Source organism: Schistocerca nitens, chromosome 3 (assembly GCF_023898315.1).
Source record: "Schistocerca nitens isolate TAMUIC-IGC-003100 chromosome 3, iqSchNite1.1, whole genome shotgun sequence".
Lineage (NCBI taxonomy): Eukaryota > Metazoa > Arthropoda > Insecta > Orthoptera > Acrididae > Schistocerca > Schistocerca nitens.
This window is the reverse complement of record NC_064616.1, coordinates 593749212-593765286: the sequence shown is the minus strand read 5'-3', so window position 1 is coordinate 593765286 and position 16075 is coordinate 593749212. Positions and strand designations below refer to the sequence as shown.

Sequence of the window (16075 nt, the reverse complement as noted above, 5' to 3'; positions counted from 1 at the left end):
GAGCGTAATACATTCGAAATAATTACACAGGTGACATTTACGTCTTGCTTTTTGACAGTATTTGAGGGTTGGAATTTGACATTAAACTGTTCAGTGACGCGTATTACATACGTTCAAACTGTAATTCTGTCCGTATCTTACAATTCAAAGGTAGTAACGTAAAAGCAGATTTAATCTTACATGTTTTTGAGACGAAATGGACGTCGTCAAAATCATGATGAATTGTAATTACATATATCTGCTTACGTGAATTTTGTGGTCTGATGATAATATTGGAAATCTAGATTGGTAGAACAACAAAGAGATTCACCTATAATCTGACGACGTGTATCCAACATGATCTTCGTAAAATAAGTCACAAAAATAGCGAACCGTCAATCGAAAATACAGGATAAATTTCTTTTTAAGGATCACTTTTACTAACTTGCATTTAAATGCAATGTGGGTACCCATAAACAAAGATGTTTCAATGATACTGATAAAAACTTTCAGGGACAATTTCAAATTGGGAACTATGGTCCAGAAACGAATGAACGCAAATGTAACAACTAAGTGCGAATTAAGCACTAGTAATGTGAGAAAGTTTATAGGAACAGTTCCCCAGCCCTGTACCAAACAGAAGGCGCACATCAAATACAGGAATCTAGAAAAATTTTAAGAATAAACACAATACTTTGTTTGAGCAGACACCGATTCTAGACCAGACTTCACGCAACTGGAACTGAATCATTAACAGGCTGTGCAAATTGGAATGTGTGCAACAACTTTAACAGAAGTGTAGCATTCCCGTTGAGCACTCTACATCTAAATCCACACTCTACAAACCGATGTGTGAAGTGCATGACGGGGGATAATTCCCACTGTATCAAATGGTTCAAATGGCTCTGAGCACTATGGGACTTAACATCTGTGGTCATCAGTCCCCTAGAACTTAGAACTACTTAAACCTAACTAACCTAAGGACATCACACACATCCATGCCCGAGGCAGGATTCGAACCTGCGACCGCAACGGTCACGCGGTTCCAGACTGAAGCGCCTAGAACCGCTCGGCCACACCGGCCGGCCCCACTGTATCAGTTGCTAGGTTTCTTCCCGTTTACTGCTTAAACTCCTCTTTTCGCCATTCGATCCCCAGGGCAGCGAAACACAGGGGGTTGTAGTATATTTCAAGATTCGTCACTTAAAGCAGGTTCTAGAATTTTTCTAACTACGTTTTCACGAGATAGTTGCTCGTGTCTTCAAGCGTTTTCCAGTTTTTTCATCTTCTCCATGACTTTCTCCAACGCTTAAAAAAAAAAAAAACTTGCGACCATCTGTGCTGCCTTTTTATGTATACGTTAAATATATCCTGTTTATTCTATTTGGTACTGGTCCTACACACTTCAGCAATATTCTAGGACGGGTCGCACGAGTGTTCTGTGAGCAATCTTCTTTGTGGTCTGATTGTATTTCTCTAGAATTCTACGAATGAATCAATGTCTGTCACCTGTTTTACGTACGACTGAGTCTACGTAGCGTTCTATTTCATGTCCCTACAAGTTATTACATCCAGGTATTGGTATGAGCTGCCCGATTCCAATTGTGACTCCCTAATAATTTATTAGTAGGCTACTACGGGTTATAGTATGGTGAAGTGTAAAATTTTATATTTCAGAACACTTAATGCAAGCTGCTGTCCTTTGCACCACTTGGAAATGTTATCAAGGTCCTACTGGATATCTGTGTAGCCTTTTTTAGCCATTATTGCATCACAAACAACGACATCGTCTGCGGAAAGTCTGAGGTTTCTACTAATGCAGTGCGTGGAAGAGGACTCTTGACACCGAGAACTGCATAACAGTAAGTTCTGTATCATACGTCATGATGGATACACAGGCGCTTGCTAGCGAAATTTCATCGCTGGCGCCAACGTAATTTCCGTTCGCAGTGGCCACTACTACTAACTGTTACACCTTTTTGATTCCGTTACTTCTCCGAGAAGCAGTTGCTTTGCTGACGAGGGAAATGGTCGTTATTGCCGAAAGGTAGGATGTTGCTAGTGTCTTAACGCTACAAGTGCACTGAGAAATGATTATACAACGAATGAGAGCTGAATTTTAAACGAAAAAGAGATTTCAAATTCACTGTCGATCTGCTGACGATGATAAAAGTTAAAGTAGACACATTTTTTAATGATTTTATTTATCTGCACAACTTACACAAGCCGTTACATTTACAACTGGATCACTAAACAGCTAACACCGGGTACGGTCAGTTGCAGGCTGTCCATCTAACGGCTCCAGGGGCAACAAAAATTTGATTTTCAATATTTCATACTGTTGGTGATCAAATTTAAAATTTTAAAATGATGCCATAACTTTCTTATTAAGAGCTATAATATTTATGCTGAAGGGTTAAGGCAATAAGGCAAGTATTACAGTTAGAAACTGTGTATGTGCCTAGAGACGGGGTAACCCACGCCGCTCAAATTACCCAGACTATAATCATCCAGTATTTAATAATTAGAGCACTAAGTGACTTGCGGCAAATCTCACACATAATTTCAAACTTTTAAGGAATTTTTCCTCACTGAATCCCCCTCCCCCTGACCGCAAAAAAACATTTTCAGCGTTCATACAGTAAAACTGCAGCATCACGCATGATGTTTCAGTTTCACAACACATTTTGCAGACACTGCCCACATGTATCACTGAACATACCTGCAAAATTATGTCATATTATATTTCTGGATATGTGACGTTTATATGTAGGAGTTCGATCCCTTAAAGAACCAGGGTAGGGGGGGGGGGGGGGGGAGTTTACTGGTTTGTTCTACTCAGCGTCTTCCCAGATTCTAAGTATTCAAGACGCAGTCGCACAAAGTACTATCGTACTCGTTCCAACAATTGAGGTGTCGTACGAACAGTGGTCGTGGTTTGCCTACTCTGCAAATGTAGGATTCCATATAACAAACGATGATTCGTAGATTACCGTATTCCACTGGCAGAGTTATGTCACAGCTGGTTTGACTTCGTAATTTTCCATTGATTTGTTCCCAGACTAGCGTTCTTGATCTCAAACTGATACATCTCCTCATCTCTATCATCCCTAGAACTTTTTTTTTTTTTATCACGGAATCATCCTGTGTATGGAGAACTTTCTGTTTGTTTCTAAGAAAATGACTTCCATGGAAATGACATATAAACGGCGTGGGTGATAAAATACATATACCTACTTACAGGCTGGTTGGTTGACTGGCTGGTTGATTTGGGGGAGGAGACCAAACAACAAGGTCATCGGTCCCATCGGGTTAGGGAAGGACGGAGAAGGAAGTCGGCCGTGCCCTTTCAAAGGAATCATTGCGGCATTTGCCTGAAGCGATTTAGGTAAATCACGGAAAATATAAATGAGGATTGCTAGACGCGGGTATGAACCGTCGTCCTCCCGAGTACGAGTCCAGTGTGCTAACCACTGCGCCACCTCGCTCGGTGCACCTACTTATGGGACTCACGGTTTAGTTCACCTTCGTGGATAAACGGAGATGTCTCCCTTCTAAAACACAGTCCTTTATTGAATCTGGAGAATTCAAGGTATTCCAAGGGGGAATTTAACGTTCCCCAACAAGGAAAGCATACACTCAACTAGTCACTGATTTTGGTCATCTTTCGGACATAATTACGTGTGATAAATGATGCTCTTAGTACGACCCGGTTCTCTAGCGTTTTCTAGAACAGAAGTTTAATGTTTTAAAAGTTTGTCTAATGACATACGTACGGGCCAGCTGCCGACGTCGGCGAACACACCAGAGACAGCCGCGATTAAGCAACAAACATTACAAAAATTCAATAACTTAGTTTCCAGCTACGTAGATACACAAATTCCCAAATCATCTGCAGACTTACTCTATCGAGTCCTAATAGCGAGCTCTCCCAGACACCCCTCGTCTGTCAAATATCCACGGTCGTCATGGACACAAGTCTGCAGAAACACTGACGAGTCGGTGTTGGCTACAAAAGTCTGAGCCGTTTGGGGTGATGCAGTCTCAGAAACACTATCAATACCTGAAAGGAAATTAGGTAGCAGACATTGCCCACTACTTTCTTTTTGACGAATCTGCACGCATTTGGAGTTGGACAAGGGACAAGTTGGCACTGATAACAAGGACGACTCCTCAAGATATTGATATCACGACCCTGCTGCGTCGAGACTGGAAATTCTTGTCTGCTGCTAAGTGCCACAGCTACATTTGGTTGCTCGGACAGTGCGTCTACTTCATGCTAAAGACAATACATCATTGTGTACTGGACTATCACCTTCCGCAACACTGGATACTGAAAGGGCAATTTCATAAGAGATGTAATGTAAGATATAATGTAACTTTTCAAAACTATCTGTGAATAGCACTAGCAGACGACTGGTCTAGATTACGTATTAAATGTGTGTCTAATTTCGTAACGAATGTCCTGCAACGGCTGAAGACCCGTAAATAAGGAATATATTTTATCTACGTCATGTGTCCTTCCTTTATTTAGATCTTACGTACGGCCCTAATTTACTTTACTGTAGTACTCAGGTATGTAATTTATCCTTGCACCCATCTATCCAAGGATGAAGGAGAGGACGTCTCGGAAAACATGGCAGTGTGTGCTTTCTATAATGTTTTTGTTTAAAAAACGGCAAACTCAGCCCAAATAGAAACAACGCGACGAGCTAAAGAGACTGACTAGAAGTTTGCCCTTACTGCGTTCAAATCGCGCCATTATCTTTTTTCCTAAGATTCAACGTAACACTTGTTTCCTTCGGAAACGAACAATAATAATAGTTATTACTGTGGTACATTAATGGCGAAGTATAATCGAGCTGTAACAAGGAATCGTGATGAAATAAACATTCATTTATTGACACATTCATGCGCCTGTCACAAATACAGTGTACGCTATTAAAGCAGGTACAGCTCCATATGATTTCACTGTTATACGCGCAAATGTAAATTTCCTCACGATTCCTTATTATAATGTACACTGTGTATGTGCGTATCGCAGTGAAGTCATACCGGGCTGTAACAGTGCTGAATAATGTACACTGTATTTGCGATACACGCGTGACTGTTTCGGTAAGTAAATGTGCATTTCATCAGCAATCCTTAGCGTTATAATGAAATGTATACTGTATTTTACGATTCCTAATTAAACCTCGCCAAAAGTGTACCACTATGACGATCAGTAATGTGTTTGTTGTTGCTGTTGTTCCTTTCCGAAAAAACGTGATTCGATGTTTGGTGGACGATTAGAAAAAATCACGGCACTCGATCGCAGTACGGGCAGACTTACAGTCTGCTGCATTAGCTGGATGGCTGGCGCTCTCGTATGGCATTCAACAGGTTCGTAAAACTTTGATTGTCGGTTTCTCGAAAACGCTTCAGAAGTGCATCGTACTAGACCGGTATTTGTTACATCTAGGTATGCACTACAACCGAGCACACGAGGAGCAGATTCGGTGACCCGTCGGATGCACGCTCGCATTGTTAGTAACTATCACAGTTACTAACAATGCGAGCGTGCATCCAACGTGTTCAATAATATATAATTCCGCGTGATCGTAATGCCGGATAAGGCAAGCGAAATGGTGATGTCCAGACTCTTTCGGAGCTGAGGGGTTTAATCCTCGTCCAGATGTCCAGATTTAGATTTTAGGATATTTGTTGTGAACGCCGTGGTGATTCCTTCGACACTGCAACGACTGGTTTCGTACCCAACTGTGTAATCAGTGTCTGGCGACATGGACAACCAAAGGACGTTAAACTTTAAGCTTCCTTGTTCATGTTCATGCAGAACATAGCTTTTGGGACGGTGTTAGTGTGCCTTCATCAGTGCGGTATTTTCCGATGCTGCACGACCTGTACTGTGTACGCTGCAGAAATGACGGAGTCGAACCTAACAAGGCTATTTTACTGACGTCTAATTCAGTACTGCTGATTTCTGAAAACTGCAGCATTTTAAACTCGTGACACTTGTGAGGGCTCTGTGTTTAACTGAAGTGGTAAAACGTAAAGCTGTCCTCAGTTGTAAGGTTGGTTGAACAACACAGTGCTTTACTAGCCGTGGTCCTGTTGGAGGTGGCATGTTGTTGCTGTCCGCAGACCTTTAATCTTTCTTACACAGCCATTTAAAAGGCGAGTAGTCAGTTTTCAAATTAAATGGTTCAAATGGCTCTGAGCACTATGGGACTTAACATCGATGGTCATCAGTCCCCTAGAACTTAGAACTACTTAAACCTAACTAACGTAAGGACAGCACACAACACCCAGTCATCACGAGGCAGAGAAAATCCCTGACCCCGCCGGGAATTTTCAAATTAACAAATCACTTCTACAGGTGGAAGTGCCTAAAAATTAGAATGGTAGTCTGACATGGACCCATGCAGCACAAACCCTATTACGCCGATCGTCTCCTTACAACTTCGAATATTTGGTGCTTGAGGATCTATTCTTCGAAAACAGCTCTGAGGAGAGGATGTGGCAATCTGGACCCCTTCTGATCTGTTAGTGAAGTAAGCAGAAGTGACTTATTTTGATCTGTTCGTAATATCAAGCAGCGAAATTGTTTTCATCAATGACAGAATTGTCATTCCGACGATTTATCTGAATAATAAATAGTGCTACCGTTTCTTCCGAAATAACAGATCTATCCACTAGGTTATAGCACGCTGGCTGTTTGACAGGAGACAGGGGGTGCGAAGTCACAGCTGTTTTGCGCGCGCGTCTTTCTAGCCAGGAGTGCAATGCACAGATATCCTTCGGAAAACAGTCGCTGATTTGATTCAGTGATTTCTCTATAATTGTGCTGAAAAGCAACGACCTTCCGACAGCTAAATAAAATTGGAAACCGTCAACTACTCTGGAAAGTGTTCAACCAGTTACCACTAAAATTTCTCAGTACAAAATCATAACGTCAGTGGTACACACACCAACAATGCTATCGCAATTTCGCAGAATCGGTATGGACCAGGAGTCCCACGTTTTCGTCTGATGTCATATTGTTCACATTAGTTTGACAATACGTGGACTGGAATAAAGTTTTGTGTTAAACGTAGATTATATCTACTAAAATATTTGCTTCCATAATGCTCTGCACTGATCTCTAACTTAATGACGAACTGAATAGTATAGTACACTCACTACTCCAAATTACTGGACTCCTGCCGAAGACATTCAGAAAATGTCATTCATGATTCAGGAGCCACTTTAAAGTACAGGCCGAAAGTCACAATTTTTCTGGTCTGAACAAACCTAATCCATCGAACTCGCAGATTTTTATTTTCTTTCATTGTTATCTCGAAAAATGAGATCTCTCCGATATCAGTGCAAAATTTATTGAGGTATTACACAGCCGAGGATCGTGAAAGGATCTGTTTCGTGTCAGTTTGCGTAGGGATGCGCTGGAAAATCTGCGACTGCAAGTCCAGCAGCTTTTGGCCACAACTCTTTATCCTGGTTTATGGTATAGTTGGAGAGAAATTCATCCGCCTGCTAGTTACAGCTGCGAAATCCCTGGCTGCACTGGAGAACCACGAACTGTCAGATCACGCAAACACAGCATCTCGGTCGAGACCAAACTGGCTTACTTCCCAGAAAAGCGACGAACTGGAAGAGATGCCGTAACGGAAAGAAGGCACTGGCAGCAGAAGGGAGCGGCGAGCAGACCGCTACGTACCTCGGAGCTGTAGCACCTCACTCGTCAACGTCGGCGTCGCAGGACAGACTGCGCTGCTGAGGGCCGCTCCGCAAGGGTAACTGCGAGCGGCGGCCTTGACGCCAGCGCCTCTGCCGGCCGAGAGCCCCACTACGCCACCTGCCCTTCCTCACTGTGGGCTGCGGAGCGCCGGTTCTGCCCAGCCGCCCGTGGAAATCTCCTCGCTCGCCTTGATTAATTCACGTACGATGGCTCTTACCTTTCGTAGATGGATCCCACACCTATCCGTATACTCTATCCGCTGTAGGAAGAAATATTAGGAAAATCCTCCATTTTTCCCTCTGTTCTGCATCTACAAAAATATTACGCAAATCAGCGTGAAGAGCATGGCACAGAGTACTTATAATGGTACCCCATGTTAGGGTTTTTTCCCATTCCAGTTGCTCACGAAGCACGGAAGAATGGCTGTTTATTGAGTCTGTGCTTGACAAACTGGTGTAACCCCCTCTTCAAAGGCCCCTATGGGAGGGGAGTGAATAATAATGGGTCGTATGAATAAAAAAAAAAAAAAAAAAAACAGTCTTCGGAGAAGATTCTCAGAGCAAAAGAACATTCTCTGAGAAGGTTCTCAGTTTCACATGAATAAAAAATTCGAAACATATTCTCCGTCGAGGGTGTTCCTTCTTGCTACCTCCCCTCCTTCTTGAGAAGGTTCTGAGTTTGTGTCGTCTGCCGTGTCCGGCACAGAACACACGCGTAATGTTACATTTCATCCAACTCACTCAAACAGGCAAAGTATCCAGTGTACAAATATGGAACTGGCAGCAGTGTGTTCTGCAAGAGTTGTACTACGTTTCGATTTTACTTTTATGTGCGGCAACAAATTATAAATACTATTACGAGCAGTTTACGAAAATGCATTTTCTTGCGATGTTACCGAATTCTCGACTTGCGGAAAACTTTTCTGTTATTGAAGTTAGGTGACCACATTATGCGAACGAAATCTTAAGATTACATGACCTTTTCATCTACTCCAAACCGCAACTCTGTGAGTTTTCTAACACGAGTTAAATTTGGTCAAATACTAAGCATATTTGTCAGCTCGCGCGTCAAGTGCGTAGAGTGGTCGCTCGTGCTATTCGTAACGACAAACGGATCGTTAGGTTTGTAATAAATCAGTTATTAATTTTTATGATCCGCCAACTTATTTCTAAGATATCAAAATATAAGATTTAGGGTGTGAGAAAACACGACGATGAACATCTGAAAATGTCAGTGACACAGTTGTCTGGTGTATACTGTCTCCTCGTACATCAGACTGAAAACGTGGGTGTGCTAAATCGAAACTAAATTTTTTAAATTTTCACTTTATTTGAAAGGTCTCTCCCTCTTTCATGATTTTCGGGAAGAAAGTTAGCCATGCAAAATAATGTTTCTATTGTTAAACCTGTATAAACTTCTATGGTTTCTCTCTTCAGTATTTCTACGGGCTACGTATACTTTTTTTGCTTTCTAAGTAAGACAAATTCTGACATTTTTACATAAAAAGCTCGGTAAAACTTAAGCTCAACAGAACTTATTCAGCTCGAAGTATGCTACAGAGTTCACTTCAAAAAATGGAGAGTGTTCTCCGTTTGTGAGAAGCTCCTCTAGTTTTTTTCGTACGGAATCGGAGAATGTTTTTTGTTTTGAGCATTTTCCCCACTCTTTTACTCATGATGAGAACATTCTCGGGTGAAGTGTAATCTAGAACTCGCTTTATTCATGCGAACCTGAGAATATTCTCTGAAATTTCGAGTATAAAGTATATGCTCCGTTTTATTCACACGACCCAAGGTTTCCAGATTCTTCTCGAATCTTTTTAAGTAGGCTTTTGCTGGTTAATTTTCAAAATTTCAACGACACTCTCCCGCGTGTCCCGCAAAACCGTGACCATTGCACACGATCATTGGACCAATTAGTCCTATTTCGTACGGGTGCCACACACTTTAGTATGAGACGCACAAGTGATTCGTAAGCAGTCTCCTTTGTAAACTGGCCGTATTTTCCCAGTGCCCGGCAAATGATCGGAAGTGCAACCTACTTTATTTGCGACTGAGGTTATGTGATCGATCCATTTCCTATCCCAGAATATATCCAGGTATTTGTACGACTCGACTCATTCCAATTGTCACTCATTTATCTTACGGACATAGGATATTTCTTTTCTGCTTTTTGTCAAGTTTATCATGCTACATTCCCGAACATTTAAAACAAGTCGCCTACCTTTGCACCACTTTGAAATTTTATCAGGAACTTGCCGGATATTTGTACAGTTTTGTTTTCATATGATTCAGATTAATTATAGTGAACTGCATCATTTGAAAACAGCCGGACGTCACTACACTGCTCTGGAAAACTCAAGGACGAGACAGATAAAGTAGCAGAAGATATTAACAACTCGGTGAAAACGGATGAAAGTACAGGAGCATACTGCCTTAGGTCTCCCAGCCGTGCACAGAAAGTGGGACGTGAAATGGCGTGAGGGCAGCGTGACTAAAGGCCCACCGTAACACGAGGCAGCTGAAGGAACGGGAAAAAACAGTATGTGTTAATCAGTGAGAAGTTACAATGCGCTGTGGTGGTGTTCTTTATTAGAAAATGGTCCGGCGACAACATTTGGACGTCTTCATATGGGACAGAATCATAGGGAAACTGGACGAAGTGTGACAAGTGCAGCTCAGGAGTGTGGTATTGCTCACATCATTATTTCACATGCATGGGGATTACGAACCACAGGCACTACTGTCGGAAGGAGAGGCAGCGGCCGCCCACTGTCAACTACAGCTGAAGATGACCACTGCAGTGTGCAACAGGCAAGAAGGGACCCACGTCGAACTGCAGGTACAATTGCAACGACGTTTTACACGACTGCAAGGCACAGAATATCACGCTCCACTTTGGCACGGTGACTGCACGAGGGTGGTCTCTTTGGTCTCTTTGCTCAATGAGCAGTGGGTTGTTAGCATAGAGCATAAATATCTGTGGAATAAGCATAGCGTGCTGCGCATGTTCTGTTGAGAACACACACTGAGAACAAACCGGACTATTCACATGGTAATGGGACGTCGCTGCTTGTTGCAATTTGTGGTAACAGTGAAACTTTAATATTGCACGTATCCACCTTCTTTTACATGCGTTCCTACACGTTTTAGTAGTAATAACAGACAAGGTGCAGTATTGTTGCCGGCCGGTGTGCCCGAGCGGTTCTAGGCGCTTCTGTCTGGAACCGCGCGACCGCTATGGTTGCAGGTTCGAATCCTGCCCCGGCCTGGATGAGCGTGATGTCCTTAGTAGGTTTAAGTAGTTCTAAGTTCTAGGGGACTGATGACCTCAGATGTTAAGTCCCATAGTGCTCAGAGCCAGAGCAGTATTGTTGTTGTTACGGATGTGAAGAGAAGTACGTGAAAGGAGGACCAGTTACTTTTCATAGGTACGTACAACAAATCTCTAATATGTGAATATCATATTGATGTGAGGCGCTTTATATGTTTAAAAATATCGAGACGCTGTATTATAATGTCTTGTATTGTACAGCAAATTTCTGCGATTTTTTCCCCTTGTGTTTACGAGAGAAATGCTAGATAAATTTGCAAGTGCGTTTAAGCTTCCAGTCAGTGTTTATGTATTCGTGCTATGTTCATCTGCAGATAAAATTTATGTAAGACAGTGTGATTAATTTCCTCCAGTTTATTCAGGTTCTAAGACCCCTGTGTATATCTAAGTACTTCTGCATGAGACAGTTTCCTACATTATATAATTTTTGTATCGTAGTTTCACGAAAGATGAACAGAGAGTCAAAATATGACTCCACAAAATAAAAAGAAAGAATTTCGTCGCTACAAAATATTCAAACTGTGCTCTAAACACTTCTCTGAAGAATAGAGCTATGATAACTGTGGCGAAAAAGCACAATACCCTTGCTCTTCATAGTTTTAAAACTATTTCAGTTCCAGGTATAAAATTGTTCAGATGTCTATAAAACGCACATACAAAGTTTCAGGATACTTCTGAAGGTGATCTACCTGTTCAAGCGAAGTAATAACACTCCAAATACGCTAAGCGCTATACGGACTAACGTGCGCCGTCCCAATACCACGTGATTTGAGCAGCAGGAAATGTTGCGGACAGATTTCTCGTTCTGCGCATCCGAATGCTCTCTCCATAGATATTTATACTCTATGGCCATTAGCCGGGGAGCGGGTAACCTGGTCCAGTGTCGTGCAATTTGCCTACGTCAGGGGTAGCTGAAAGACAGGGTCCATTGGTCTCTGTGTAACAAACCTGCAGCTAGGCAGCTGGGGCAATTTTCCTAATGTAAACAAACCCACAGCTACTTGGCCTCTCCTCCTTATGTAAACAATTGCGTCACTGTTGTGTTTTTTTGAAGTCTACTTTATGACTCTAATGTAAACAGACCACTCACTTGGTTATGACCCCACGGTAAGTAAACAATGACGTCACTTGGACATAGCCTTTATGCACTTACAAATGATCTTTCTAATGTAAACAATGACATCACTGTAGTGTTCATGGAAGTGTAATTTACACGATCAGACAGAATATTATGATCAGCTAGCTAATGTCCACCTTTGGCGCGAATAACAGTGACAGCACGTCGTGGTTTGGAAGCAATGAGGCCTTTGTACGTCGCTGGAGGGAGTTGGCACCACATTTGCACACACAGGGCACCTAATTCCGGTAAATTCCGGGGAGGAGGGCGATGAGACCTGACGCCACGTTCAATCACATCCCAGATGTGTTCGATCGGGTTCAGATCTGGCGGGATGGGGGGCCAACACATCAATTGGAACTCGTCACTGTGTTCCTCGAACTACTCCATCACACTCCTGGGCATGTGACATGGCGCATTATCTTGCCGAAAAATGAAAGTAGTGTGTAAGCTTAGGGTAGCAGTTAGGTCCCATAAGATTTCACACGCATTTGAACATACAATACTCCTTGGTCGTCATGGTGCCTTGCACGAGTTCCACTGGCCCCACGGATGCCCATGGGGATGAATGTTTCCCAGAACGTAATGGAGCCGCCACCAGGTTGTCTCTGTTCCCCAGTATTGTCATTCATCAGACAATGCAGCGCTCTGCCACTGCACCAGCGTCCAATGCCGATGGTCACTTGACGATTTCAGTTGAAGTTGTCATGTAGTGGTGTTAACATTGGCACATGCATGGCTCGTCGTCTGCGGATGCCCATCACTAGGAGTGTTCGCTGCACCGTGTGTTCAACGCACTTGTACCCTGTCCAGCAATAAAGTCTGATGTTAGTTTCGCCACAGTTCGTCGCCTGTCCTGTTTTACCAGTCTGCCCAGCCGACGACAACGACATCTGTAACCACGAAGTCTGGACGTGATTTCACCTTGGTTTCGCCACGTGTTGAAGACACTTACCACGGCACTTCTCGAACACCCGACACGTCGTGCAGTTTCCGAAATGCTCGTGCCAAGCCTCCAGGCCATCAAAATCTGCCCTCGATCAAACTCAGATAGACGCAGCATCTTCCCCATTCTACACATGGACTGCTAGTACATGCACCGTGCATGTGTCTGACTAGCAGTCATTCCTCACCAGGTGACGCTGCTATCGCCTGTTTATATCGACAGTAGGTCGGTGGTCCTATATTCTTGTTGATCAGCGAATGACCCTAATGTAAAAAAAAATGTGTTCTTTCAAATTGCCACCTCTTCTCTCCCCTCTCTCTTTCATCCATATTCCAATCTTGTTTTCCTATTGGTCGAAAAAAGGGAGGAAATTCAAATTGACATTATCCTATAGGCTGAACGATAGTAGTGAGTGTTACATATAGACTACTGGCCATTTAAACTGCTACACCAAGAAGAAATACAGATGATAAACGGGTATTCATTGGACAAATATATTATACTAGAACTGACTTGTGATAATATTTTCACGCAGTTTGGGTGCATAGATCCTGAGAAATCAGTACCCAGAACAACCACCTCTGACCGTAATAACGGCCTTGATACGCTGGGCATTGAGTCAAACAGAGCTTGGATGGCGTGTACAGGTACAGCTGCCCATGCAGCTTCAACACGATACCACAGTTCATCAAGAGTACTGAGTGGCGTATTGTGACGAGCCAGTTGCTTGGCCACCATTGACCAGACGTTGTCAGTTGGTAAGAGATCTGGAGAATGTGCTGGCTAGGGCAGCAGTCGAACATTTTCTGTATCCAGAAAGGCCCGTACAGGACCTGCAACATGCGGTCGTGCATTATCCTGCTGAAATGTAGGGTTTCGCAGGGATCGAATGAAGGGTAGAGCCACGGGTCGTAACACATCTGAAATGTAACGTCCACTGTTCAAAGTGCCGTCAATGCGAACAAGACGTGACCGAAACGTGTAACCAAAGGCACCCCATACCATCACGCCGGGTGATACGCCGGTATGGCGATGACGAATACACGCTTCCAATGTGCGTTTACCGCGATGTGCCAAACACCGATGCGACCATCATGATGCTGTACACAGAACCTGGATTCATTAAAAAAAATGGCGTTTTGCCATTCGTGCACCCAGGTTCGTCGTTGAGTATACCATCGCAGGCGCTTCTGTCTGTGATGCAGCGTCAAGGGTAACTACAGCCACGGTCTCCGAGCTGATAGTCCACGCTGCTGCAAACGTCGTCGAACTGTTCGTGCAGATGGTTGTTGTCTTGCAAACGTCCCCATCTGTCGACTCAGGGATCGAGACGTGACTGCACGATCCGTTACAGCCATGCGGATAAGATGTCTGTCATCTCGACTGCTAGTGATACGAGGCCGTTGGGATCCAGCACGGCGTTCCGTATTACCCTCCTGAACCCATCGATTCCAAATTCTGCTAACAGTCATTGGATCTCGATCAATGCGAGCAGCAATGTCGCAATACGATGAACCGCAATCGCGATGGGCTACAATCCGACTTTTATCAAAGTCGGAAACGTGATGGTACGCATTTGTCCTCCTTACACGAGGCATCACAACAACGTTTCACCAGGCAACGCCGGCGAACTGCTGTTTGTGTATGAGAAATCGGTTGGAAACTTTCCTCATGTCAGCACGTTGTAGGTGTGGCCATGGGCGCTAACCTTGTGTGAATGCTCTGAAAAACTAATCATTTGCATAACACAGCATCTTCTTCCCGTCGGTTAAATTTCGCGTCTGTAGCACGTCATCTTCGTGGTGTAGCAATTTTAGTGGCCAGTAGTGTAATTCATTACCCAGTTAGCTTATCGTTATAATTTATGGCATCCTTTTCTTAATTACTATAAGTTATGTTATTTCAATTATGTTAATTAATATAAATTATGATTTACAATCAAAGAATATGGTTGACTCTACATTTATGTCGCTCTTATATTAATTACTATACCGTAACCAGTAGTCCAGAAAAACACATCAGGCACTTTGGTATTCCAGTATATGACCACCCTCCATTTCTATATTTACTGTTTTGTGATAATCAGATATAGTTTGGGGCAATTCATTTACAAATATCCACTTTTCTTTATTGTCATCCAGAGACACGTGTAAATACGAGGCTTTAAATGTTTAAACAACTCCCACAATGTATTATTTAAAAACTTAGTCTATACTCTTGCTACAAACCAATTCTATTTTTTACTGCAAGGAACTTGCCTCCGCATTGTTAGGATGCTACACACACTATGATATCGCTATGAGGCTGTCTTACATAAGTCTGACACTATAAGATTATAGCACACTTGCAAAAAACGAAAGGAAATAAAAAAAATCCAAGTAAGAGCGTTTCTGCAGACATGTACGTGCACACACTGCGGGTCACACACAAGACGTCGCTTATATCCCACATTTACATTATTTCCCACACTGGTGCAGCTTCAGACATAGACCACTGTCGTTTGTAGTGATAGGACTGGAATGGGAGAAGTATGCACTTTTCTTAAAACAAGGAAAAGTGCGGGAGGTTATCTTCCATCGTCTGCTTCTTTAATGGAGATATTTCCAGAATGAGACGTTATTAAAACTCCAGCATCCTGGAATACTGTTGTTACCTGTATAGAGCTATACACACCCTTTCTTCGCAAATTTTAAGCGAGAAAAACTCCAGGTACAGACATAGGGACTGCATTGACCACCGTCAAGGTCACAGATCTCCAATAGACGATGTAGTTGGGCTTTCCCTCGCCGATTAAACATATCTTTTATTACCCCTAATTCTCGAAAAACTGTTTTTTAAACAGCTCCTTTACTTACTTTTCGTTGCGAAGATGGAACTTCTGCTAGCTATCATTTAACATCTGTACCTGTCCCATTTACGAACGTCATGTAGAAAGAATGTCTGTCGGTAAGCCTCTGTATTGGCT

At 42.9% G+C, this 16075-nt stretch overlaps 1 protein-coding gene across 3 annotated transcripts in view; it reads right to left on the bottom strand.

The window, feature by feature from the left end:
* The window catches only part of LOC126248510 (elongation of very long chain fatty acids protein AAEL008004), a 351103-nt gene extending 343360 nt beyond the window's left edge, over positions 1-7743 (bottom strand). For 2 of the 3 annotated variants that reach the window (XM_049949559.1, XM_049949557.1), the window contains exon 1: positions 7694-7731. The gene's annotated coding sequence lies outside the window, so the exon portion shown is untranslated. Of the gene's footprint in view, positions 1-7693 lie in introns of all 3 variants that reach the window. The other variant, XM_049949556.1, reaches the window with a different exon arrangement.
* Positions 7744-16075: the final 8332 nt, after the last annotated feature.